Source organism: Pseudorca crassidens, chromosome 12, assembly GCF_039906515.1.
Source record: "Pseudorca crassidens isolate mPseCra1 chromosome 12, mPseCra1.hap1, whole genome shotgun sequence".
NCBI classification, from domain to species: Eukaryota; Metazoa; Chordata; class Mammalia; order Artiodactyla; family Delphinidae; genus Pseudorca; species Pseudorca crassidens.
The window spans coordinates 46,206,662-46,232,450 of NC_090307.1; positions in this window are offsets into that span (position 1 = coordinate 46,206,662).

The window sequence follows — 25,789 nt, forward strand, 5'->3', positions numbered from 1 at the left end:
ACACAGCCGGAAGGGGGTTAGTGCGCCACAGCTAGCGGGAGAGAGTCCGGGAAAAAGTCTGGACCTGCCTAAGAGGCAAGAGACCATTGTTTCGGGGTGCACGAGGAGAGGGGATTCAGAGCACTGCCTAAACAAGCTCCAGAGACGGGCACAAGGCACGGCTATCAGCGCAGACCCCAGAGACGGGCATGAAACGCTAAGGCTGCTGCTGCAGCCACCAAGAAGCCTGTGTGCGAGCACAGGTCACTCACTATTCACATCTCCCCTCCCGGGAGCCTGTGCAGCCCGCCACTGCCAGGGTCCCGTGATCCAGGGACAACTTCCCCGGGGAGAACACACGGCGCGCCTCAGGCTGTTGCAACATCACGCCGGCCTCTGCCACTGCAGGCTTGCCCCGCATCCGTACCCCTCCCACCCCAAGGCCTGAGTGAGCCAGAGCCCCCAGTCAGCTGCTACTTTAACCCCGTCCTGTCTCAGCGGGAACAGACGCCCTCAGGCGACCTAAACGCAAAGGAGGGGCCAAATCCAAAGCTGAACCCCGGGAGCTGTGCGAACAAAGAAGAGAAAGGGAAATCTCTCCCAGCAGCCTCAGGAGCAGCGGATTAAATCTCCACAATCAACTCGATATACCCTGCATCTGTGGAATACCTGAAGAGACAAGATTCATCCAAAAATTGAGGTGGTGGACTTTGGGAGCAACAATATATATATATTTTTTCCTTTTTCTCTATTTGTGAGCGTTTATGTGTATGCTTCTTTGTGCGATTTTGTCTGCATAGCTTTGCTTTTACCATTTGTCCTAGGGTTCTGTCTGTGCATTATTTTCAGTATAGTTTTTAGTGCTTGATATCATTGGTGGATGTGTTTATTGGTTTGGTTGCTCTCCCCTTTCTTTTATTACTTAAAAAAAAATTTTAATGTTTTTTATTTTAATAACTTTCTTTCTTTCTCTCTCTCTCTCTCTTTCTCTCTTTCTTTCTTTCTTTCTACATTTTCTTCTGAGCCCTGTGGCTGACGGGGTCTTGGTGCGCCAGCCGCATGTCAGGCCTGTGCCTCTGAGGTAGGAGACCTGAGTTCAGGACATTGGTCCACCAGAGACCTCCCAGAACGACATAATATCAAATGACAAAACTCTCCCAGACATCTCCATCTTAACGCTAAGACCCAGCTCCACTCAACGACCGGCAAGCTCCAGTGCTGGACACCCCATGCCAAACAACTAGCAAGACAGGAACACACCCCCACGCATTAGCAGAGAGGCTGCCTAAAATCATAATAAGGTCACAGACACCCCAAAACACACCACCGGACACTGTCCTGCCCACCAGAAAGACAAGGTCCAGCCTCATGCACAAGACCACAGGCATTTTCCCCTCCACCAGGAAACCTACACAACCCACTGAACCAACCTCACCCACTGGGGGAAGACACTAAAAGCAATGGGAACTATGAACCTGCAGCCTGTGAGAAGGAGACCCCAAACACAGTAAGTTAAGCAAAATGAGAAGACAGAGAAACAAACAGCAGATGAAGGAGCAAGGCAAAAATGCACCAGACCAAACAAATGAAGAGGAAATAGGCAGTCTACCTGAAAAAGAATTCAGAATAATGATAGTAAAGGTGATCCAAAGTCTTGGAAATAGAATGGAGAAAATACAAGAAACGTTTAACAAGGACCTAGAAGAACTAAAGAGCAAACAAACAGTGATGAACAACATAATAAATGAAATTAAAAATACTCTAGAAGGAAGCAAAGCAGAATAACTGAGGCAGAAGAACAGATAAGTGACCTGGAAGATAAAAGAGTGGAAATAACTACCGCAGAGCAGAATAAAGAAAAAGGAATGAAAAGAATTGAGGACAGGGCTTCCCTGGTGGCGCAGTGGTTGAGAGTCCGCCTGCCAATGCAGGGGACATGGGTTCGTGCCCCGGTCTGGAAAGATCCCACATACCGCAGAGCGGCTGGGTCTGTGAGCCATGCCCACTGAGTCTGCACATCCGGAGCCTGTGCTCCGCGACAGGAGAGGCCACAAAAGTGAGAGGCCCACGTATCGCAAAAAAAAAAAAAAAAGAAAGGAATTGAGGACAGTCTCAGAGACGTCTGGGACAATATTAAATGCAACAACATTCAAATTATAGGGGTCCCAGAAGAAGAAGAAAAAAAGAAAAGTACTGAGAAAATATTTGAAGAGATTATAGTTGAAAACTACCCAAGTATGGGAAAGGAAATAGTTAATCAAGTCCAGGAAGCACAGAGTGTCCCACACACGATAAATCCAAGGAGAAACACACCAAGGCACATATTAATCAAACTATCAAAAATTAAACACAAAGAAAAAATACTAAAAGCAGCAAGGGAAAAGCAACAAATAACATACAAGGGAATCCTCGTAAGGTTAATAGCTGATCTTTCAGCAGAAGCTCTGCAAGCCAGAAGGGAGTGGCATGATATACTGAAAGTGATAAACGGTAACAACCTACAACCAATATTACTCTACCCAACAAGGATCTCATCTAGATTCAACAGAGAAATTAAAACCTTTACAGACAAGCAAAACCTAAGAGAATTTAGCGCCAGCAAACCAGTTATACAACAAATGCTAAAGGAGCTTCTCTAGGCAGGAAACACAAGATAAGGAAAAGACCTACAATAACAAACCCAAAACAATTAAGAAAATGGTAATAGGAACAAGCCTATTGATAACTACCTTAAATGTAAATGGATTAAATGCTCCAACCAAAAGATCTAGACTGGCTGAATGGATAAAAAAATAAGACCTGTATATATGCTCTCTACAAGAGACCCACTTCAGACCTAGGGACACATACAGACTGAAAGTGAGGGGATGGGAAAATATATTCCATGCAAATGAAAACATGATGACCCAAAACTTATGGGATGCAGCAAAAGCTGTTCTAAAAGGGAAGTTTATAGCAATACAATCCTATCTCAAGAAACAAGAAACAACTCAAATAAACAACCTAACCTTACACTTAGGGCAATTAGAGAAAGAACAACAAAAACAAAACCAATATTAACAGAAGGAAAGAAATCATAAAGATCAGGTAAGAAATAAATGAAAAAGAAATGAAGGAACCGATAGCAAAAGTCAGTAAAACCAAAAGCTGGTTATTTGAAATGATAAACAAAATTGATAAACCATTAGCCAGACTCATCAAGAAAAAAAGGGAGAAGACGCAAATCAATAGAATTAGAGATGAAAACAGAGAAGTAAAAACTGGCCCTGCAGAAATACAAAGGAACATGAGAGATTACTACAAGCAACTATATGACAATAAAATGGACACATTGGAAGAAATGGACAAATTCTTAGAAAAGCACAATCTTCCAAAACTGAACCAGGAAGAAATAGAAAATATAAACAGACAAATCACAAGCACTGAAATTGAAACTTTGATTAGAAATCTTCCAACAAGCGAAAGCTCAGGACCAGATGGCTTCACAGGCAAATTCTACCAACTATTTACAGAAGAGGTAACACCTATCCTTCTCAAACTCTTTGAAAATATAACAGAAGGAGGAACACTCCCAAACTCATTCTACAAGACCAGAATCACCCTGATACCAAAACCAGACAAAGATGTCACAAAGAAAGAAACCTACAGGCCAATATCACTGATGAACATAGATGCAAAAATCCTCAACAAAATATGAGCAAACAGAATCCAAAAGCACATTAAAAGGATCATACACATGATCAAGTGGGTTTATTCCAGGAATGCAAGGATTCTTCAATATACACAAATCAATCAATGTGATACACCATATTAACAAATTGAAGAATAAAAACCATATGATCATCTCAACAGATGTAGAGAATGCTTTCAACAAAATTCAACACGCATTTATGATAAAAACCGTCCAGAAAGTAGGCATGGGGGAACTTACCTCAACACAATAAAGGCCATACATGACAAACCCACAGCCAGCATCATTCTCAGTGGTGAAAAATTGAAACCATTTCTACTAAGATCAGGAACAAGACAAGGTTACCCATTCTCACCACTATTATTCAACATAGTTTTGGAAGTTTTAGCCACAGCAATCAGAGTACAAAAAGAAATAAAAGGAATCCAAATTGGAAAGAAGAAGTAAAGCTGTCACTGTTTGCAGATGGCATGATACTATACATAGAGAATCCTAAAGACTCTACCAGAAAACTATTAGAGCTAATCAATGAATTTGGTAAAGTAGCAGGATACAAAATTAATGCACAGAAATCTCTTGCATTCCTATACACTAATGATGAAACGTCTGAAAGATAAATTAAGGAAACACTCCCATTTATCACTGCAACAAAAAGAATAAAATACCTAGGAATAAAACTACCTAAGTAGAGAGAAAAAGCCTCTATGCAGAAAACTATAAGACACTGAGGAAAGAAATTAAAGATGATACAAACAGATGGAGAGATACACCACGTTCTTGGATTGGAAGAAACAACATTGTGAAAATGGCTATAGTACCCAAAGTAATCTACAGATTCAATGCAATCCCTATCAAACTACCAATGGCATTTTTCATAGAACTAGAGCACAAAATTTCACACTTTGTATGGAAACACAAAAGACCCCGAATACCCAAAGCAATCTTAAGAAAGAAAAATGGAGCTGGAGGAATCTGCCTCCCACACTTCAGACTCTACTACGAAGCTACAAGACATCAAGTTATGAAGCTACAAGACATCAAGACAGTATGGTACTGGCACAAAAACAGAAATATAGGTCAATGGAACAGGATAGAAAGCCCAGAGATAAACCCACGCACATATGGTCACCTTATGTTTGATAAAGGAGGCAAGAATATACAATGGAGAAAAGACAGCCTCTTCAATAAGTGGTGCTGGGAAATGGGACAGCTACATGTAAAAGAATGAAATTAGAACACTCCCTAACACCATACACAAAATTAAACTCAAAATGGATTAAAGACTTAAATGTAAGGCCAGAGACTATAAAACTCTTAGAGGAAAACATAGACAGAACTCTCTATGACATAAATCACAGCAAGATCCTTTTTGACCCATCCCCTAGAGAAATGGAAATAAAAACAAAAATAAAAAATGGGACCTAATGAAACTTAAAAGCTTTTGCACAGCAAAGGAAACCATAAACAAGACGAAAAGACAACACTCAGAATGGGAGAAAATATTTGCAAATGAAGCACTGACAAAGGATTAATCTCCAATATTTACAAGCAGCTCATGCAGCTCAATATCAAAAAAATGAACACCACAATCCAAATATGGGCAGAAGACCTAAACAGACATTTCTCCAAAGAAGATATACACACTACCAACAAACACATGAAAGGATGCTCAACATCACTAATCATTAGAGAAATGCAAATCAAAACTACAATGAGTTATCACCTCACACCAGTGAGAATGGCCATCATCAAAATATATACAAACAATAAATGCTGGAGAGGGTGTGGAGAAAAGGGAACCCTCTTGCACTGTTGGTGGGAATGTAAATTGATACAGCCATTATGGAGAACAGTATGGAGGTTCCTTAAAAAACTAAAAATAGAACTACCATACGACCCAGCAATCCCACTACTGGGCATATACCCTGAGAAAACCATAATTCAAAAAGAGTCATGTACCGCAATGTTCATTGCAGCTCTACTTACAATACCCAGGACATGGAAGCAACCTCAGTGTCCACTGATAGATAAATGGATAAAGAAGATATGGCACGTATATACAATGGAATATTACTCAGCCATAAAAAGAAAGGAAATTGAACTATTTGTAGTGAGTTGGGTGGACCTAGAGTCTGTCATCAAGAGTGAAGTAAGTCAGAAAGAGAAAAACAAATACCGTATGCTAACACATATATATGGAATCTAAGAAAAAAAAAATAGTTCTGAAGAACCAAGGGCCAGGACAGGGATAAAGACACAGATGTAGAGAATGGACTTGAGGACACTGGGAGGGGGAAGGGTAAGCTGGGACGATGTGAGAGAGTGGCATGGACTTATATATACTACCAAACATAAAATAGATAGCTAGTGGGAAGCAGCCACATAGCACAGGGTGATCATCTCAGTGCCTTGTGACCTCCTAGAGGGGTGGGATAGGGAGTGTGGGAGGGAGATGCAAGAGGGAGGAGATATGGGGATATATGTATATGTATAGCTGATTCACCTTGTTATAAAGCAGAAATTAACACACCATTGTGAAGCAATTATACTACAATAAAGATGTTAAAAAAAATAGTCTACGTACAGAAACACAGCTAATTGAATTGACCATTTCTTATTCTATGACATTTGTTGTGCACATTCTTTTGTTTTCTTAACCTATCTAATCAAATATTGATTGACAAAAATGGTTAGTTAAAAGCAATGGACATTTTTATTTTGCTATGTGTGGTTATTTTGCCTTCAGAAATAATATAAGAAATTATATTCCTACCAGCACAAAATAAATTCTAGTTTTAATTTGAATATTTTTTTGTAACTGATCCTATTTTTTTTTTTTTTGCGGTACGCGGGTCTCTCACTTTTGTGGCCTCTCTCGTTGCGGAGCACAGGCTCTGGACGCGCAGCCTCAGCGGCCATAGCTCACAGGCCCAGCCGCTCTGCAGCATGTGGGATCTTCCAGGACCGGGGCACGAACCCGTGTCCCCTGCATCGGCAGGCGGACTCTCAACCACTGCGCCACCCGGGAAGCCCCAACAATATTGTTAATAATACAAAAAGATCCCACATCTAACATTCACAATGTTGGGCAGTCAAACAAAAATTACCAAGTATGCAAAGAAATAGGAAAATGCTACCCATAATAAGGGGAAATATTAATTAATCTGAACTGAATCAGAAATGATAAAGATGATATAATTAGTACAAAAATGCATTAAAATAGCAATTATGTTTGTCTTTTGTATGTTTGAGAAAGTAGCAAAAAATTGAGCATATAAAGTAGTGAAATGGAAGGTTTAAAAGAGAGTCAAATTTAACTTTTAAAAATGCAAATATAATATTTGAGGTGAAAGTGTCCTGGATATAATTAGCAGTACATTAAGCCCTGCAGAAACATGTGTAATGAGCTTGGAGCCATAGCAATAGAGTGTACTGAAAATAAAACAGAGACAAAAAAAAGAACAGAGCTTTAGTGAACTACAGGACAAATTCAGGAGTTAAAGGAGAAGTTAAAAAAAAAATTACTTGAAGAAGTGATGACTGATGTTTTTTCCTGAACTTGATGACAAGTATTAGCCCAAAGATTCAAAAAGTTAAAATGAACCCAAGCACAAAGAACACACCAATGCACATCGTGATAAAATTATTTACCTCCAGAGATAAAGAGAAAATATTAAACTCCAAGAGAAATGAGAAGCATTGAATTCAGATGAGCAAAGATAACTGTGACAGATTTTTTTTGTCAGAAACAACACAAGCTAGAAGACAAATGAAAATATCTTTAAAGTTTAAAAAAAGAATCTCCAATCTAGATAGCTTTACCCAACAAAAATACTTTTCAAAAATAAAGACTTTTTCAAATATACCTAAGTGAAATAATTGAATATCAATCAGTAGACCTGCACTTTAAGAGAAGTTCTTCAGGTAAAAGGGAAATGATAGCAGATGAAAATCTGGGCTTACCCAATGGGATAATAAGAACTGGAAATGGCAAATATAAAGAATTTTTCTTGTTTTTAAAAATATTTAAAAAGAGAAACAACTGTTTCAAGCAAAAGTAATAGCAATATATTGTGGAGTTTATAGTATAGCCAGAAGTAAATTGTAGAACAATAATATAACGAAGTCTGAGAAGAGTGGAATAGAAATACACTATTGTAAAGTTCTTTTACGATATATGAAACAGCACAGTATAATATAATGTGAAGATATCTCATGATATGTTAAAGATGTGTACTGTAATTCCTTAAGAAACCATTAATATAACACAGCAAGGAGCTATAGCTCACAAATGAAGAAAAGAGATAAAATAAAATAATACCTATAAAATTAATTCAATAGAAAGCAGAAAAGGGGACAAAAGGAACAAAGAAGATATGGAGAGAAAATTTTAAACCAAATCATATCAAAAATTATTGTACATTAAATATAAATGACAGAAACAAACAAATTAAAAAGTGAAGATTCTCAGATTGACTGAAAAAGGAAGAGAGCTTATCCTACTTATGAGAAAATAACTTTAAATATAAAAACACAAATATTTTAAGAATAAAATGAAGGAAAAGTACATATATTCTTAACATTGATTAAGAGAAATCTGAAATGGCTCTATTAAGATTAGATAAAGTAGATTTCAGAGCAAAGAAAATTACCAGAAAGAAAGGAAGTCATATAATGAGAAAGTGACAAGCTTATATGGAAAACTTAACAATCCTAAAAGTTTATGAAACTAATAACATAGCTTAAAAAATCACAAAGTGAAAATGGATAGAATTTCAAGGAGAAATAGACAAAGCTACACCTATAGTAAAAGTTTTCAGATATCTTCCCTAATTAATAGAATAATTAGATAGATGATCAAAAGGTATAGATTTTAATAATGTTATAAACCAAATTGACCTAATTGACATTTATAGAATACTTCACTGAACAAAAGCAGAATACACATTCTTTCCAAGTATACATGAAACATTTACCTAAATAGGCCAAATTCTGAGTCATAAAACAAGTCTCAATAAGTTTAAAATGATTCAAGTAATATAAAGTGTGTTTTTATATTACTATGGCATTAAATTAGAAATTAACAACAGAAAGATATCTGGAATGACCCTCAAGCATCTGCAAACAAAATAATACACTTCTAAATAACCCATTGGTCAAACAAATAATCGAAATAGAAATTTAAAAGTGTTTTGAACTGAAAGAAAATAAAATATCAAAATTTTGTGAATGCAGTTACAGAGTAGTTAGAAGAACATTTTTAGCAGCAAATGTTTATATTAGAAAAGACTGGTGTCAAATCAAGAGCCTCATTTTCCACTTTAAAAAACTAGGAAAGAGGAAATAAAACCAAAAGCAGAAGAAAGTAAGTATCACTGATGGAAGTAATTCCATCAGTGGAAATAGTGAAAGAGAAAACAGAACACAATAAAGAAAATCAATGAAGCCAAACCTGTTTGATGAGATAGATAAATAAAACTGATAAAATTCTAGCCATATTGATCAGAAAATAAAGAGTGCAAATGACCAACATTAGGAATGAGTGGATGGATGTCACTCAATATTCTACAGATATTTAAAGCATAAAAAGATAATATTACAAACAACCATTCCAATTAATTTGAAAACAGATGATATAAGCAAATTTCTTGAAAGAAGCTACAAGCTCACTAAAAATAAAACAGATAACCTAAATACTTTTATGTCTATTTAAAAAATTCAATTTGTAGTTAAAAATCTTCCCACAAGAAAACTCTAGGCCCACCTAGCTTCACTAGTGAATTCTGTCGAATATTTATGGAAGAAATATTACCAATTTTACATAACCTCTTGTACAAAATTTAAAAGGAGGGACTTCTTCTCAAATCATTATATATAGCTATAATTATTCTAATACCAAAAGCAGAAAAGATAATAAAGAAAACTACAGGCCAATAACCTTCATGAAAATGGATGCAAAAATTTTCTGAATAAAATTTTAGCAAAATGAATCCAACAACATATTTTGAAAAATTACACATCGTAAGTGATGTTTATTCCAGGAATGTAGAGTTGGATCAGTGTTCAAAATTCAGTGTAATCAAACACATAAACAGACAGAAAAATAAAAATGATATGTTTATACCAATAGATGCAGAAAAGGCATAAGAAAAAAACTTCCATTTGTGATTAAAAAAAAAAAAAAACCTCTCAGAGGTCTTAGAAATTTCCTCAGCTTGAGAAAGGAATATGTGAAAAACCTAGACCTAACATCATAATGGTAGAAGACGGAATGTGTCTTCTCTTCTTCTCTAAGGTAAGAAAAAATGCAAATGTGTCTATTCTGATCATTTCTACTCAACATTACACTCAAGAATCTAGACCATACATTAAGGCAAGAAAAAGAAACAAAAAACTTCAAATTGGACAAGAAGAAACAAAAGTTTTTGCAGATGGCATAACCATCAACATAGAAAATCCTATGGAATGTACAAAAAAGTGACTAATTTAGCAAGGATGCAGAATCAAAGATCAACATAAAAATCAACTGCATATTTATTACTAACAAACCATCAGAAATAATTGGTGAAATATCCCATGTTTATGGGTTTGAAGTCACGCAGTATTTTTGTTACCAATCTCCTAAAAATGATTTATAAATTCCATATAATCCCAGTTTGTAGAAATTGACAAGCTGATTCTAAAATATACATGGAAATATGAAGGACTTACTAAAATAATTTTGAAAAAGAACAAAAAGCTACAGTAATTAAGACAGTATGTTATTTGCATGAAGATAGGTAAATGATTAATGTAGCAGAATACATCTAGAAGTAGACACACCATATAGGATCAATTGATCTTCAAAAAATGTGCAAAGGAAATTTAGTGAATAAAGGATAATCTTTTCAGCAAACAGTGCTGGAACAGTTGGAAATACCTACGAAAAAAAAGAATGTAGATCCATACTTGCTACAAAATAAAAAATCCAACTCAAAATGTATCACAAACCTAATTGTAAAACCTAAAATTACAAAAATTATAGACAAAAACATACGGGAAAATCTTTGTGAGCTTGGTTAGGCAAATATTTCTTAGATACACAAAAATCATGAGGCATGAATGTAAAGAAAAGAATAAATGGATTTCATCAAAATTGGAAATTCTATGCTCAAAAATCTCTCCTAAGAAAATAAAAAGACAAGCTGCCGATTCAGAAAAAATATTTGCAAATAACGACTGATAAAATGTTTCTATACGGAATATATAAAGAACCCTCAGAAGTCAATAATTAAAAGAACACAAATAACCCTGTAAACATAAGCAAGATTCAAACAGACATTTTATCTCACCAGAGAAGATACAGGGGTGAAAGATGTTCACTCAACATTGTTGGTCCTTAAGGGTTTTCTAATTAAACCTAAGTGATTTAACTACTTACCTACTTGAACGTCTAAAATTAGAAACTCTGGCCACCCCAAGTGTTGATAAGGATGCAAAACAACTAGAAGTCTAAAACGCTGCTAGTGGAAATGTAAAGCAGTACTAGCACTTTGTAAAACAGTTGGCAGTTCCTTTAAAAATTAAAAGCACACCTAATCTACGGTCCAGACATCCACTCTTATGTATTCATCCAAGAAAATTGAAAACAATGTCCATTAAAAGACTTATATTCAAATGTTCATAGCAGTTTATTTGTAATAGCCCCCAAACTGGAAACAACACAAATGTTCAGTAACACCTTCTGCGCAAACATTTGTGGTATATCCATATACCACAGTACTGCTTAGCAATATAAAGCAAAATAATCATTGATAAGGACAATTATACCTTAAAATTTAATGGATATATCTTAAAATAATTCTCCTGAGCAAAAGAAGCCAGAAAAAATATTGCATACTGTATGATTCCATTTACATGAAATTCTAGCAAATGCAAATTAATCTCTAGTAACATGAAATAAATCAGTCATTTTCTGGGGACAAGAAGAGTGATTGGAAAAGATGGGAGGGACAGATTACAAAGAGGCATAAGGAAATGTTTGGGGGTGATGAATATGTGCATTATCTTGATTGTAGTGATTTTTTTCCATGGGAATGTACATTTGTCAAAATTTATCTAATTGTACCCTTTAAACATGTGGAGCTTATTGTACGTTCATTATATCTCAAAGTAAACACAAGCATGTCTAAATATTAGCTTTACCACTATACAGTTGACTGACTTTCAGCCACTTGTTAATACATTCTAAGACCAACCTTCCTTCTAGGGATATTGGAAGATAAAAATGAAATAATCTTTGTTAGCCATCTATTACAGTGCTAAGCATAAATTTAAATTTTGCATAACAAATATTAATTATTGGATGATAGATCTAAACAATATGAATCATGTCAAAAACAATATGCTATACCACCTTTTTAATAACCACTCTCCCACTCTAGCACAACATCCACTAAAGTGTTTCACATGATGGTTCTCAATCACTTACTAAAATTCCCATGTTCTGGAAATATTATTTAAGACCAAATGCTTAAAACTACTACTCTACTACTAAAGGAGAGTATAATTAGTTGACTACATGGCTATACAGAGTCAACATATATTCTGACCTATATCACTAAAATTACAAAGGCCAACAAGTGAAAAAGTAGTTTAACTTATAACATTTGCCTCACTTTTCCCCTTCAGTTCATTAATACAGAGCTGTCCGAATACAGTCTGCTTAATTTCCTCTAGACTTTGCCAGGGTAAATACATTTAATTAAAATCCTTTTGTTCAATGAACAAAGTCAATATAGCAACTCATCTAAAAAATGAAGCCCCAATACAACTTTAATCATTAGTCAGAGGCTTTGGGCTCTGAATTAATCTGGATTATGTCTCAACTTCATTTTACCTGCCCTACTTAAATAGGAGGCTACTTTCATAGGAAGAATATGTCTAAACAAAAAATATATTAAATAGATCTCTGTGATTATTTTCCTTCTTCCCCATTCTCAGTATCTATATGGAAAAATATATAAATCACTAAAGATCAAGTAAAATGATGCATGTGAAAGCATTATACAAAGGAAAACAGTAATATTATTAGATTGCTACTACTGCTAGTACTATTACTACCATCAATAGTACTATCATTATTACTACGACTACTACTACCACTATTACTGCTACTTACAAGAGCTGGAAAGTGGAAGGAAAAGGAGGAAGAGAAACAAGAAAACAGAAAGAAGAGAGGGAGTAAAAAGGATAACTGGCTATCGCCACTATTCTAATTTTTTATGTTAAGGGATTTTAGTCTTCTGTTCCAGAAATCAGGATAGACAATATTAGCCCTCTAACTGCCTTCCCCCTTTCTGGGGTTGCCAGATTTAACAAAGAAAAATACAGAGCACTAGGTTAAATTTGAAATCAAGATAAACAACAAATTATTTTTTACATAAGTAAGTCCCAGGCAATATTTGGAATTTATACTAAAAAATTATTTGTTGTTTATCTACAACTAAATTTAAGTGCATCCTACATTTTATCTGGCAATTCTACCCTTTTCTCCTGTATTTTTCACTTTTCATATAATACGTGCTTCCAATAAAGCATGCAAGAGTAACTTTCATGAGTCATATAATTCAGTAGTTTCATCGGAGTGCAAACTTCCTATCACCACCTAAGTGTGGACGCAAAACCTTCTACCTTCTTTGTTTGGCAAATACCCAATTGTAAGGAATGAAAGATAAAGAGGAAAGAAAGCAGGAGGAGATGAGCACGTGAGCGTTTTCAGAGAGATCATAACAGTGACTAAGTTGTGTGGAAATTAAGAAAATATGCCTTGGAACATAGGAAGGCAGAACATGGAGCAAGTGGCTGTAGACATAGTTGGACTGGTCCTACCACACAGGAGACAGTACGTGAGCAAATAGGTATTGTCAATTAATTTGGTTGACAAACTACCTTTGCTTAATCAAATATACTATTGCATCATAAAGTGTGTTCATTAGCCTTAGGATGGGAGAGTGCAATCCTCTTTTAGAGTGGCTGATGTGGCCAAATCTTTTTCAATCTTCCCATGCTACCATATATAAATATTCTAGAAATGAAAAAGGTACTGATAATTCTACTTGTCCTACCAAATATAATTTATGCAACTAGGACTTATGGCTGAGAATTCATTCTTCTTTGCTCTTTAAGAGTAGCTTTCAGCCAATTATTTCCAAATGTTATATTTGCTGCTTGATCTTTGGTAGAAAGAGCAAGGAACCAAAAATCAGGAATTGGGATTTTAGTTTTCTACCTTGAACTAGGGCAAGAGTCACTCAGCTCATTTGTGACTCATTTTATTTAACCTGGATAATGCAAATTAATAAAACCTGCTGACCTATCTCATAAGATTCTTGAGGAACTTAATTATTTCTTAATGTGTTGGAATATGTAATAAAAACTATTACTCTAGACTTATTTCATATGGCAAGAGGGAACTGTTTAAATCTATGTCAGGAACAAAGGGAAAAAAAGAGCCGTTTCACTTTAGCAGTGAAATAATAGGTTTGTCACCAACAAATTAGTAGAAAGGAGGAATAGGTAGGGTAACCCTATAATTTATTGTTCTAACTGGGAGATTTGGGTAGTAAATGGACTATCAGTAACAACCCCAGTACAACAGATATAAACGGGGATTATCCCAGGCAAACTGAGTTATGTGGTCAATCTAGATCTGGAAAACTCATCTTGAAGCTGCATTTACATAAACTGTACAGCATTTTTACTGATTACATGTTTGTTTTGTGTGACTGAGAAGAAGTGGAGTGATGGAGATTTGGAGGCAAATAGGGATTCCCAAAGAAGGGAAAACTGTTCAGAGTTAGATATTTTAAATTATTTATAGAAAAAGAGGTTTCAAAAACCAAGAAAAGGTTTGAAAATTTTTGAAAATTTGTATGTCTGGAGACTCCAAATGGTGAAAAAACATTTTAAAGCATTTAATTTTCATATTCTAGCAACACTGAAAAGTATTTAAAAAGTTAAAGTGTGGTAAATTTTGTAGTCATTTGAAAAATTTTACTTAAAATGGAAATAAGTGAGGATTATATTCCAAATTGCTTTATGCATCAAACATTATATCAATACACATATTTTAAAAGTTAGATGAAAAGGAAAAAATATTCCAAAATTCTTCAAAAGATTATATACTTTATCAATGAGTACATAAAGGAGGACACTACACTATAATGATGAAAAGGAAGATTATTTTACATTATGAGTACTTTATTTAATCAATATGAACTATGAAATAGGGGTTGCTTTCCATATTTTATGGAATAACTTAGAAAAAAATTAGGTGACCAGTTAAACTCAAACAGCTAAGTAAGTGATAAAATTAGGAATCAATTCTTTCTTGACAAAAAATAGTCAATTGCCGTGAAAAATAAACCATTAAGCTGTGATCAATATTTGAATTGATAAATTGTCCAAAATCATACAATAAAATCCTATATATAATTAAAAATTAATAAAATACTACAATACCCCAAAATATGATTGAATCTTTCAAAAGTAATATTGAACAAAAGAAGCCAGAGATAAACAATACAATGTGAATTCACTTATATGAAGTTAAAACATAGGTATCACTAACTATAATAATTAATAATGCTAATTAGGTATTAAGATCATAAGGGAAAACATAAGTGATTATCACAAAATTCAGAGTAATATACTTTTCTAGGAAGGAGGATTTAGTTAGCATTGTTAAGCAACATATATTGGATTTCTGAGGTGCTGGAAATGTTCTTTATTTTCATGTGGGTTTTGAATATACAAGTTTTTGCTTGTTGAGAAATTATTAAACTATATTTATGTTTTATATACTTTTCTGTATGTGTGTTATATCATAATACAAAGTTTTATTGTTAGTAAGAGGAATTTATGGATATTTTCGTGCCAATACATTTTTTTAATTATTTGGAGAATTATACTTGTAGGAATATGCAATATATCAGAATTGACTCTAAAAGAAACAGAAAATCCAAAAGAATCATAACCATTAAAGAAAGTACATCTAAATTTTAGTGTTGCTGAAATGGTTTTAGAGAGTAGTTCTATTAAGTATTTAATAAATACATAAGTTCAATTTATACAAACTCTTTCAAAGTAGAGAAAATTGGAAAGCACTCCCAAAGTATTTTATAAGAATAATAAAACCTTAATTTCAAAACCAAGTAAGGACTAATAAAAACAAGAAAAATAATCTGTACCACTCCCAAACATATATAATACCCTAAACGAAGTGTTAGCAAATACAGAAAATTATAAGAGATAATATACCATGATAAAGTTGTGTCTACTCCAATATTCTTTTTATATAGTAGTCTTGAAATGGCAAAATTATAAAAATGCAGAACATTAGGGCTTGACAGAGGTTAGAGACTGTGGTATGAGTTGGATGTGGCTATGAAAGGGTGACACAGGAATCCTTATGGTGATGTACTGGTCTTATCTTGACTTTTTCAATGTCAATATCCTGGTTATGATATCATACTATAGTTTTGCAGAATGTTCTCACTGGGGATAAGTGAAGGCTACGTGGGGTCTTTGTATTATTTCAAACAACTGCAGGTGAGTTAATAATCATCTCACCTTCATATCACCTTCTTTTAATTAAAAGAAGTATATTAATTGTAGCTAAAAATAGTAAGTCTTAGATGTACAAAATTTTTACAGAAAAAAATACTATTGAAAAAGTAAAAAAAAAGGACAGATATGTCACAATTTATATAGGAAAACTCAATTTTATAAAGATTTCAATGTTATAAAAATTTCATACCAAATTAGTTAGAAATTTCTATACTGACTTTAAGAGAAATACTAAATTCTCTGCTTTGACTAGGCTGAGAAGTATAATTTCATCTTTTTTTAAATGCCTTTATTTTTCTGCTAGTAAGCTTTTAGACTACTCACAGCAGTGTCATTGGATGATGAATTTGTGGGATTTGAATTTTTAATTATTTTTTTAATGTTCACAGAAGCTCCATTCACAATAGTCTAAAGTTGAAAACAACTGAATGTCGGACAACAGTAGAATAGATAAACTGTAATATATATATGTACATATATAAACATATATATACACATATATTCAGTGAAATACTACTCAATAATTAAACAGATAAATTTAAAAAAAAACCGTAATGCTACACACAGTAACATGATCGGATCCCAAAACATGTTGAAAAGAAAGAAGCCAGACAAAAACATACCAGCTGTATGATTCCATTTACATAAAGTTTTGAAGCAGACAAAACTAATCTATGGTGATGGAGGTCAAAAGAGTGATTAACCTGCCCAGGGCGAGGGTGGGAGAGGGGGTTATGGAATCAGAAGGGTACAAAGAAGCCTACTGGATGCTGGGATATTCTGAATCTTCATTAGGGTGGTGGTTCCTTGGGTGTATACAATGAAAAATTCATCATCTGCACACTTAGTATTTGTGCAGTTTATTCTAAGTTATGCCTCAACTTAAAAAAGAAAAAGGAAACAAAAAATTAAATACAGAGGTAAACAGGATCTGTGTTATCTGGGTGGCTTTGGTAAGACTCTGGGATCACAAATTCAACCTGTGGGAGAGAAAATGTGAATCCCATATGGTTAGGTTTTGTGGGATTTGAATTTTGTAGCTGTTGCTTACCACTTGTTACTGGACAAGATTGCTGGTAGATTTGGGGTTTGCCTTGCCTAAGGTCACACAACAAATATGTGTTTAAATGAGAATTAACCCCAGATTAACTCAATTTATACAAACTGAATCTTTAGATTCAATGTAATCTTTTCTCATAAAGCACCAGTGCCTTTTACAAATAAATTATATGTTTGGGATGAAACTAAACTTCCTAGTAGGCCTGTAAGAACTCTTCACGATCCCGCTTCCTATTGTGAAGTGCTATTCTGCTGATAGAGGTATCCCACTCTTCACCCTTTCCCAGGAAACACTCCCAGCCCAGCCCTTGCCTGGAATTTGGTTATGTGCTCTTCTACATGTTGATCTAGGACACTCCCTTGAAGCATCTTCTAAATTTTTTTCCCCTGCATTAATTTTCTGATGGTTGTTACTAACATAGAGCAAAGATTTTATTAGTAGAGTAATGCCCTCATTGCCCTTCTGAATATAACACCATATTTATCCCCTATCTCTGCATTTAGGAGTTGGTAGTCCACCTCAACTCTTTCTCCTTCTCATCCATCCTGCCATCTCCTTACTCATCTACTTATGCAAATCGCTGAATTCAGTGCTTCCTTTTATTTGAAGGGCAGGAGATAATTATGTAAACGTAACTATGCTTTTAAAAAAGAAAAACTTAACTGCTTCCTGTCTGCTCATTCCATTCAGTTTATTCTTTTGTCTGTTTATTAAATTTAGTTTAAAACTTAGTAAGACGTAGTATAGACAGAATCAGAATAATTATTGTGATGTAGATAATCACTATAATTTTCTGTTTCAAATACTTAGCATCTTGTGGATTTGGCAATTGATATTGATTTAAATAAAGGTTTCTTTTCAAAATATCTGTATATACTTTCCCATGCAACTATACATTAAAATTTATTTTCATTACTTAGTATAACAATTCATATTGATTTTTATTAGGAACATCTGTTATTGTTTTGAATATGTTTTATGTTATAATTAACTTTTTCTTTCTTCCTTTATAAAAGTTACCAATATAATTTTAGTAACTAGTTATTCATAAATGCATATATTTCTGAATTATACTGAGAAACCTCCATCGTTTTTTCACTTTATTCTTGAGTACATTCTATCCTAGCTTGCTTGGGGGAAAACCAGATTCGGGTTCCAATCACTAGAGGCAGTCCTAAAATTGTGAACAAACAATAAAACTGGCATTTCTGATTCTCACTGACATCTTGCAGCTGTGTAGATAAATAAATCATATGGGGTAAATGTTTCTGTTTCATCTAATTGGACTATACTCTTATAGACTAGCCTTACTATGCAAAAATAGTTATTGCTCTCTTATATCTTCATTTTCATCATCATCATCATCATATCTTATTCAGATGAGTTGATTAGAAAAACTCTAATGAGTTATAGGATTTGGTATCATGCAAATGTACTTTTTCACTAGCTGATGAGTTTATTCTCATCTTTTGCTTAAGAATACAAACTCCTAACAAGGGTGAATCAAGCCTATGAATATGTAATGATGTAGAAATAGTTCCAGTCTATGTATGTGTGCATGTGTGTCTGCATTTCTTATGTCTATTTTTCTACCACCCTCTTTTCAATAAAATTTGCTGTAAGCTTTTTCTACTCTTAAACAAAAAAAAAATCTGCACCCCATGATTATTGAAAAAGTTGACATTATTTGAATTTTGACTTAAAATGACCCTTGAAATGGATTTTGCAGAAATAATTTAAGAAACATATTTTATGCCTAAGTAATCATCAAATTCTGTAAAAACTTCCATTTGCATTGTTAAAGATTAATATGACATCAACATAAACAGGCTGTTGTGTATCTCATACCTTGATGTATTAAGAACAATCAAAAATCCTTTGACTACAAAGACATACTTACTAAAAGCTTTAATATTACATACACCACATACAGATACAATTTACATCAAAGCACTTCACAGTTGAGATGGTAGAGAGTCTGAATTAAATATATGGAGGAAGATATCTTAAATAATAATCATTTCAAAGTAATAACCTGTCTAAAAATGATGGCTTAGTGCTTCTGCATTTGGTATTCAGCAAGTAGTTGGCCTGTCAAAATTGCTAATGCTGACGGATAAATGTTCAAAAGACTCTACTGGAATACTGACAAACCCTCAAGTTGCATGTATTTATTATGAAGAAAAGAAGACTAAATTTATATTTACTCTAATTCATAGCCCAGCCCTGAACTTCACAAAACAGAAAAGCTTTGTTAATAATTTTTCAGGATGATGAGTATTATATGTGAATAAGAATACACACACACACACACACACACACACTCCTCCATCATTTTTATTACTGAATACACAAGCATATGGCATTGTATCAGTCAGGGTTCTACCAGAGAAAGAGAAGAAATAGGATGTTTGTATTACGAGATTTATTGCAAGGGACAGACTTATGGGATTGTTGGGGCTGGCAAAGCAATTCTGAAATTTATAGGACAGACCTTCAGGAAGGGCAGGCTGGAACTCTTGAGCACAAGGAAATGGAAGCTGCTATCCATAGGTAAAGTTTCTTCTTAAGGAAAGCCTCTGTTTTGCTCTTATGGTCTGTCAACTGATTGAATCAGGCCCAGCGAGTTTATCTAGGATACTCTCCCTTACTTAAAGTCAACTGATTATTTAATCCTATCTACAAAATCTCTACATTAGTATTTGATTGGGTACTGGAACATAAAACTAACCATCAGGTGCATAGTTTAATGATGTCGGTGTCTTTCTGCCTTTGACACTGTCATGAAGTCAAATATTTAAGGTAATATCATAAATACAGTCCTTACGGTGGCATGAAATGCTAAATGTGTGAGTATGCTGGCCATTTAAAAATTTATTAGTGTCCAATAAACACTGCATCCTCTGCATCAAAAGCATTGTCGAAACTCTTGAATTTTCTCAGAATTTTCTTGCTGTACAATAAGAATCTCTAATATTATTTACAGTATTATTTGCATGCTCTTCTTAAACCAGTAAGTAGTTCACAAATTGACATGTTTTCACTTTATCTCTTCTGGTCTGCAAATTTCACCATCATGCTTTGCATACTGCTCTGCTCTGATGTGTTTATCTTATTTGTCTTATAGAATCAGATTATTGTGCATTCTTAGAATGACACCTAGGTCTTTGTTCATTTCTTCATTTATCTTATAAACATTCATTAGACAAGGAGAAATTAAAGATTTCAAAGAGAGAATAATTAAAGCAATAAGACCATGGTTAGGTCGAGAAGGAGATGTAGGTTAAAGTTGGCTTAGTTACTTAGGAAAGAGGTGAAAAGATGACAGAAAAGTAAATTATAATAATATTCAAGAGTGCAATATGGAATCAGATAAACTTTTCTTTGAATTACAGATTTTTCACTTAGTAACCAGCTTTAAGCAAATTATATAACATATGTGTGCCTGTTTCTTCACCTGTAAATAGGCTTAATAACTACCAATCATTTGTTAAATAAATATCTAATAGAACAAAATATGTGAGCCAGGTACTACACTCTTCACTGGATACACAATAGTGAATGAGATGGATATACTCTGTTTTCTTATAGATCCTATATTCTAAGCTACAGGGCTAGTACCTAAGGAGATACTGCCTGTAAAGCACTTAGTAGCATGCTTGACTCACAGAAAATAACCAACGAATAGAAATTTTCATTATTATAACAATTATTTTTTGTAGTGTGTCATCATGTATGTAATAATCAGGGTTCTCCAGAGAAAAACAATGAATAGAGGATATATATATATATATATATATATATATATATATATATATATATATATGAATGAGAGACATTTTAAGGTATTGACAGAGTCACGATCTGCCTCTGCAAGCCGGAGATGCGGGAAGGCTGGTGTGTAGTTCGAAGGACTGAGAACCGGGAGCACTAAGGGCAGGAGAAAATGGATCTTTCAGTTCAGCAGTCAGGCAGAGAGGGAAATTCAACTTTTCTTCACCTTTTTGTTCTATGCAGGCCCTCAGCAGATTGTATGATGCCCACCCTCACTGGGGACAACCATCTGCTTATTCAGTCTACCAATTCAAAAGCTAACCTCTTCCAGAAACATTCTCACAGACACATTCAGAAATAATGTTCAATCAGATATCTGGGCATCCCTGGCCTAGTCAAGTTGACAAATAAAATTAGCCATCACAAGCTATATATGAAATTACTGCATGAGACAGCTGGAAATCTGTGGTTAAAGTGGAATACAGAAAATAGTAATGAATACTTGAAATATTGTGGAGGTATCATTTGGTTAGAGTATTTCAAAGACTGTGAGACTAAAATATTAGAAATGTCATATATTGGATATTTATCAATTAATATTGATAAACAATGGAGTCCACAGGAAGATTTTGGGAAAGTATCTAGGTAAAATCGATGGTAAGTATACTCAGAAAATAAACACTAGAGACTGTCCAATCACAATTAGGAACAAGAACAAACCAATAGTATTTTTACAAATGTAGAAACTCTAGGCTCTGTAAAAGGACAGGAGAAAATCAATTTAAGCATTGGAAGGTGGGAGCTGATTTATTATTATTTATAGGTCATTCATATATTCATTGAACAAGTATTTCATAAGGATATGCCATGACTTTAGGAACACCTAAAGATTTCCCTAGGAAGTGACATTCATGAATGGATTTAAAAATGAATTAAACTTATCCATTGGAAGAGGAGGACAAAGTGTATTCCAACAAAGAGAAAAAGTAAAAGACAGAGAGAAAATAGAACATGTAAGAACACAAAAGTATTTGAAATCTAGATGGAGGGCAGTGGTTAATGGCATATGTAGGCATGAAGCTGGAAAGAGAAGTGAGGGACCGATCAATAAGGATCTTGCAAATTCCTTTTTTTTTCCAAATTGGGAAAATGGAAAACCTTTCCAGAGAGTATATAGGCCCTGACAGTTATTGATAAATCAATATTCAGATCCTTTACTTCCAAAGTCATTTTATAAAACTGATCTACTTGAAAAGAAGGCTGACTCATAATAAGCACTATATTAATGTTACTGACCATCGGGTGTTATTGTAGAGCAAAGACATGCAAGGATCACTGATTTTTTTCCTATTTATTTTTATTAAGCATGTAGGGTTTTACTCAAAAAAAAAAATATTTTCAAGAGCTAGTTGAGGACTTGGATCCATCCCAGTATGCACAGAATGAGTCAGAATAAAGATTTCACAATTGTTCAGTTAATATAGACAACCTTACTTGATTACCAGAAAGGCAACTTAAAGGAATAAATCATATGCTTGAATTGTCTTTATCTGGTCCTACACACAGCAGCAGCAGAATTCTTCTCAAATAAGTCTGGCTGTAGATTTTGGCTGAAGAATTCAACCATTGACTGAATATGGTTAAACTGGAAAGACATATGGTCTTGAGTCACTCCAGTCACACTGAGATACTGACAGGTTGCAAGGAAACAGCTCTGCACGTTTCTACATTTTCCTCTGACTTGACTGATGGAACAGTTAGCACTGTACCTCATCTGGTGTTGTGCAGACTTGCTTTTCACAAAAGCAACAAATGAGATATGCTGAACTAATATTTTCTGGAGTATTAGGATCTGCTGTTTGCTTTCTCTTAAAAAAATTATCAGCCAAATTATCCATTTAAATTATAATTGCTTTTACATTGAGGACTTGTGACTCTGTGAAATTAACATTTGTTAGGCAGAACCCCCAAGATGGTGGATGATGAAGTTCAACAAAAGACCACAGGGAAACTGAAATAGAGCAATTTATTACTCACAGGTGCTGGAAGAGGTACACAGTATGCCTTGAAGTGTCACATGGGGAGGTCAAGGTAGGGTACAGGGGAGTGAAGAGCAGGACTTGGGCACATGTCTTTACTAAGGCCCACAGGTGGAATGCTTTGGGTTTCCCAAGCTAAGGCCAGATAGGTCAATTCAAACCAAAAAGAGTAGGGTTTTGGTAATCTCTGAGGGAGTCTTATCTGAGGGGCACACAAGGGAAAGGAGCTGGGAGGCAGGAGACACTGTTATTACAAGGTGTGTTGGGGGAATCATATCAGGAACTTACATTTAGTTGTGACTCTGCAGGTCATTTTTAAGGCAGGCATTCGTGGGGGAAGCCAGTGTCACTTCAAGGTCCCTGCAGGCCATTAGCCACACAAAACTGATGCTGAAGCAGCAATATTATGGAGTAGGTTAACTAACTCTCAATAGGACTATGTTAAGTTTTGTTATTTTTTGGTACTTGTGGTTTTAAAATTGCTAATTAAGGGCACAGACATCTATCTCCTGATTCAAAATCATGAAGTGTGGGAAGCATATTCATGAATAGAGATACGGTGACTTGGAGCTATAATAGGTGTCCCTCAGCAGGGAAAGATGAAGGTGAAAGGAAGATTCCCTCCACAACTATTCCCTCTCCCACTTTTAAAAAAATTCCTGCTTCTACCTGTCCTAGATACAAGATGGTAATTTTAGACTGCAAAAGTATATCTATCCAGTCATTGCTGGATGTGCGTATCGATGTAACTATTCCCAAAAGGTAAAGTATCACATTGTCCCCTACATTGTGTGCCCTGCTGAGTTAAGGGAAAGATTTCTTATAGGAGTCAGGGCCACCTTGAGATCTTGGCTCTACTTAATTTTTTGATGTTGTTTTTTTACAATTATTTTGGACATCAGGATAAAAGAACACATCATAGACCTACAAGGAAATACGTGTGTCCCTTTACTTTATCACAGACAATGTAGTCCTGACCATTTTACACTAAAGGGTGTAATAGTCCCTCATTAGAGAGTGAGTTCCTTGACAACAAGGAATGTAATAATAATAAGATTGTTTTAAAATATCTATTGAATAAGTGAAATATGAATGTTTCATTTTGTCATCCAAGGGACTACACCTAAAGATGATTTTCAACTTATGTCACTAAACACTACTCTAGTTGAACAGCTCTTGATAATTTTATACATTAGATGAGCTTGTAATGCTTTTAAAAATGTATATTTTAGACTGACCCTGGATATTCTAAAATAAGATTTTAGAGTAGCACTTAGGCTTCTGTGCTTTAAAAATCTCCCCCAGGTTATTCTGATATATAAACTCTTTGTCAGGAACTTTGCTAATGTGAGATAACTTGACCTTAATCTAACAAATGACATTAGTGTTACAAAATGCAATGGATTTCTTAAACAAATTATGAAATGCTCTCATTTCTGCATATTGGTTTCTCTCTGTCTAGAAAGCCCTGATATACTAATTAATTCATAATCATTTTTCATGAAATTAATTTTTTTTCTTATCATCCCTCTCATTCCCATCAGCAAACAGAGTCAAGCACTTACTGTAATGGAAAGATCAGAAGCTTATTAAGCACAGTGATTTGAACTCACATTTAGCATCTGTTCTTCCCTAAAATTCACTGAAAGAACTATCAAGATATTTTTATAGGCAGAAATCTGTAAGAACAAAGAAAAGTTGAGAGAAATTAACACTAGAGAGAAGACAATAAAATTCTGAATGCTGGAAGGTAGACTGATGAGTGATGGCTGACTTAGAAGAAAGGACAAAGCTGACCCCCAGGGGTTTTCAAGGAGGGTGGGTACAGGAGCCTCAGAGCATGCCTGTGGTTCCTACGGGACCCTGGGTAGCTCAGGATTTGGAAGCAGTGAGAACCTTTACATTTGACTAGAGGTGAGCGAGGGGCAGGAAACAAGTGCATTGGTTAAGAATCTGTCTTAGAAAGTTACTAGGCACCTAGAGCCTCTCTCAAATTCCCCTCAGCCAGGTAGCTCCACTTCCTTCTCCCTGGTGGCTGAAGGTTTAATGTCTGGAAAGGTTTAACTGAAGTGTCTTTGAACATGGGAATGCTGGCCATTGAGGCAAAACCAAATAAATAAAATTCACATATGGAAAGGTAAAACAACAGTTTGTGGCCTGAAAACCGCCAGGCTGAAAGCACCCAGCAGAGTCTGGAGGAGTCTTCCCTGCAAATTTTGATGGCTACTGAAAAAGATTTACAAGACTGGATATTGGGTAACAATCCCACATAGCCAGGCAACCACTCCAAAATATGGCTGGAGTCCATTTAACACATATATATTGAATTCCTTCTGTGTGCACAGCATTGTTCTAGTTGTTGGGAATACAGCAGTAAATATCTATACTGAGATAGACAGAGAGATAAGTAGATAGATAGATAATGCATATGTGTATGTAATGTATATTCAAAAATACACAGTACTATGTGTAAAACTGATAGCTAGTGGGAACCTGCTGTATAGCACAGGGAGATCAGCTCAGTGCTCTGTGATGACCTAGATGGGTGGGATGAGGGGTGGGAGGGATGTCCAAGAGGGAGGGGATATATGTATACATATAGCTGATTCACTTCATTGTACAGCGGAAACTAACACA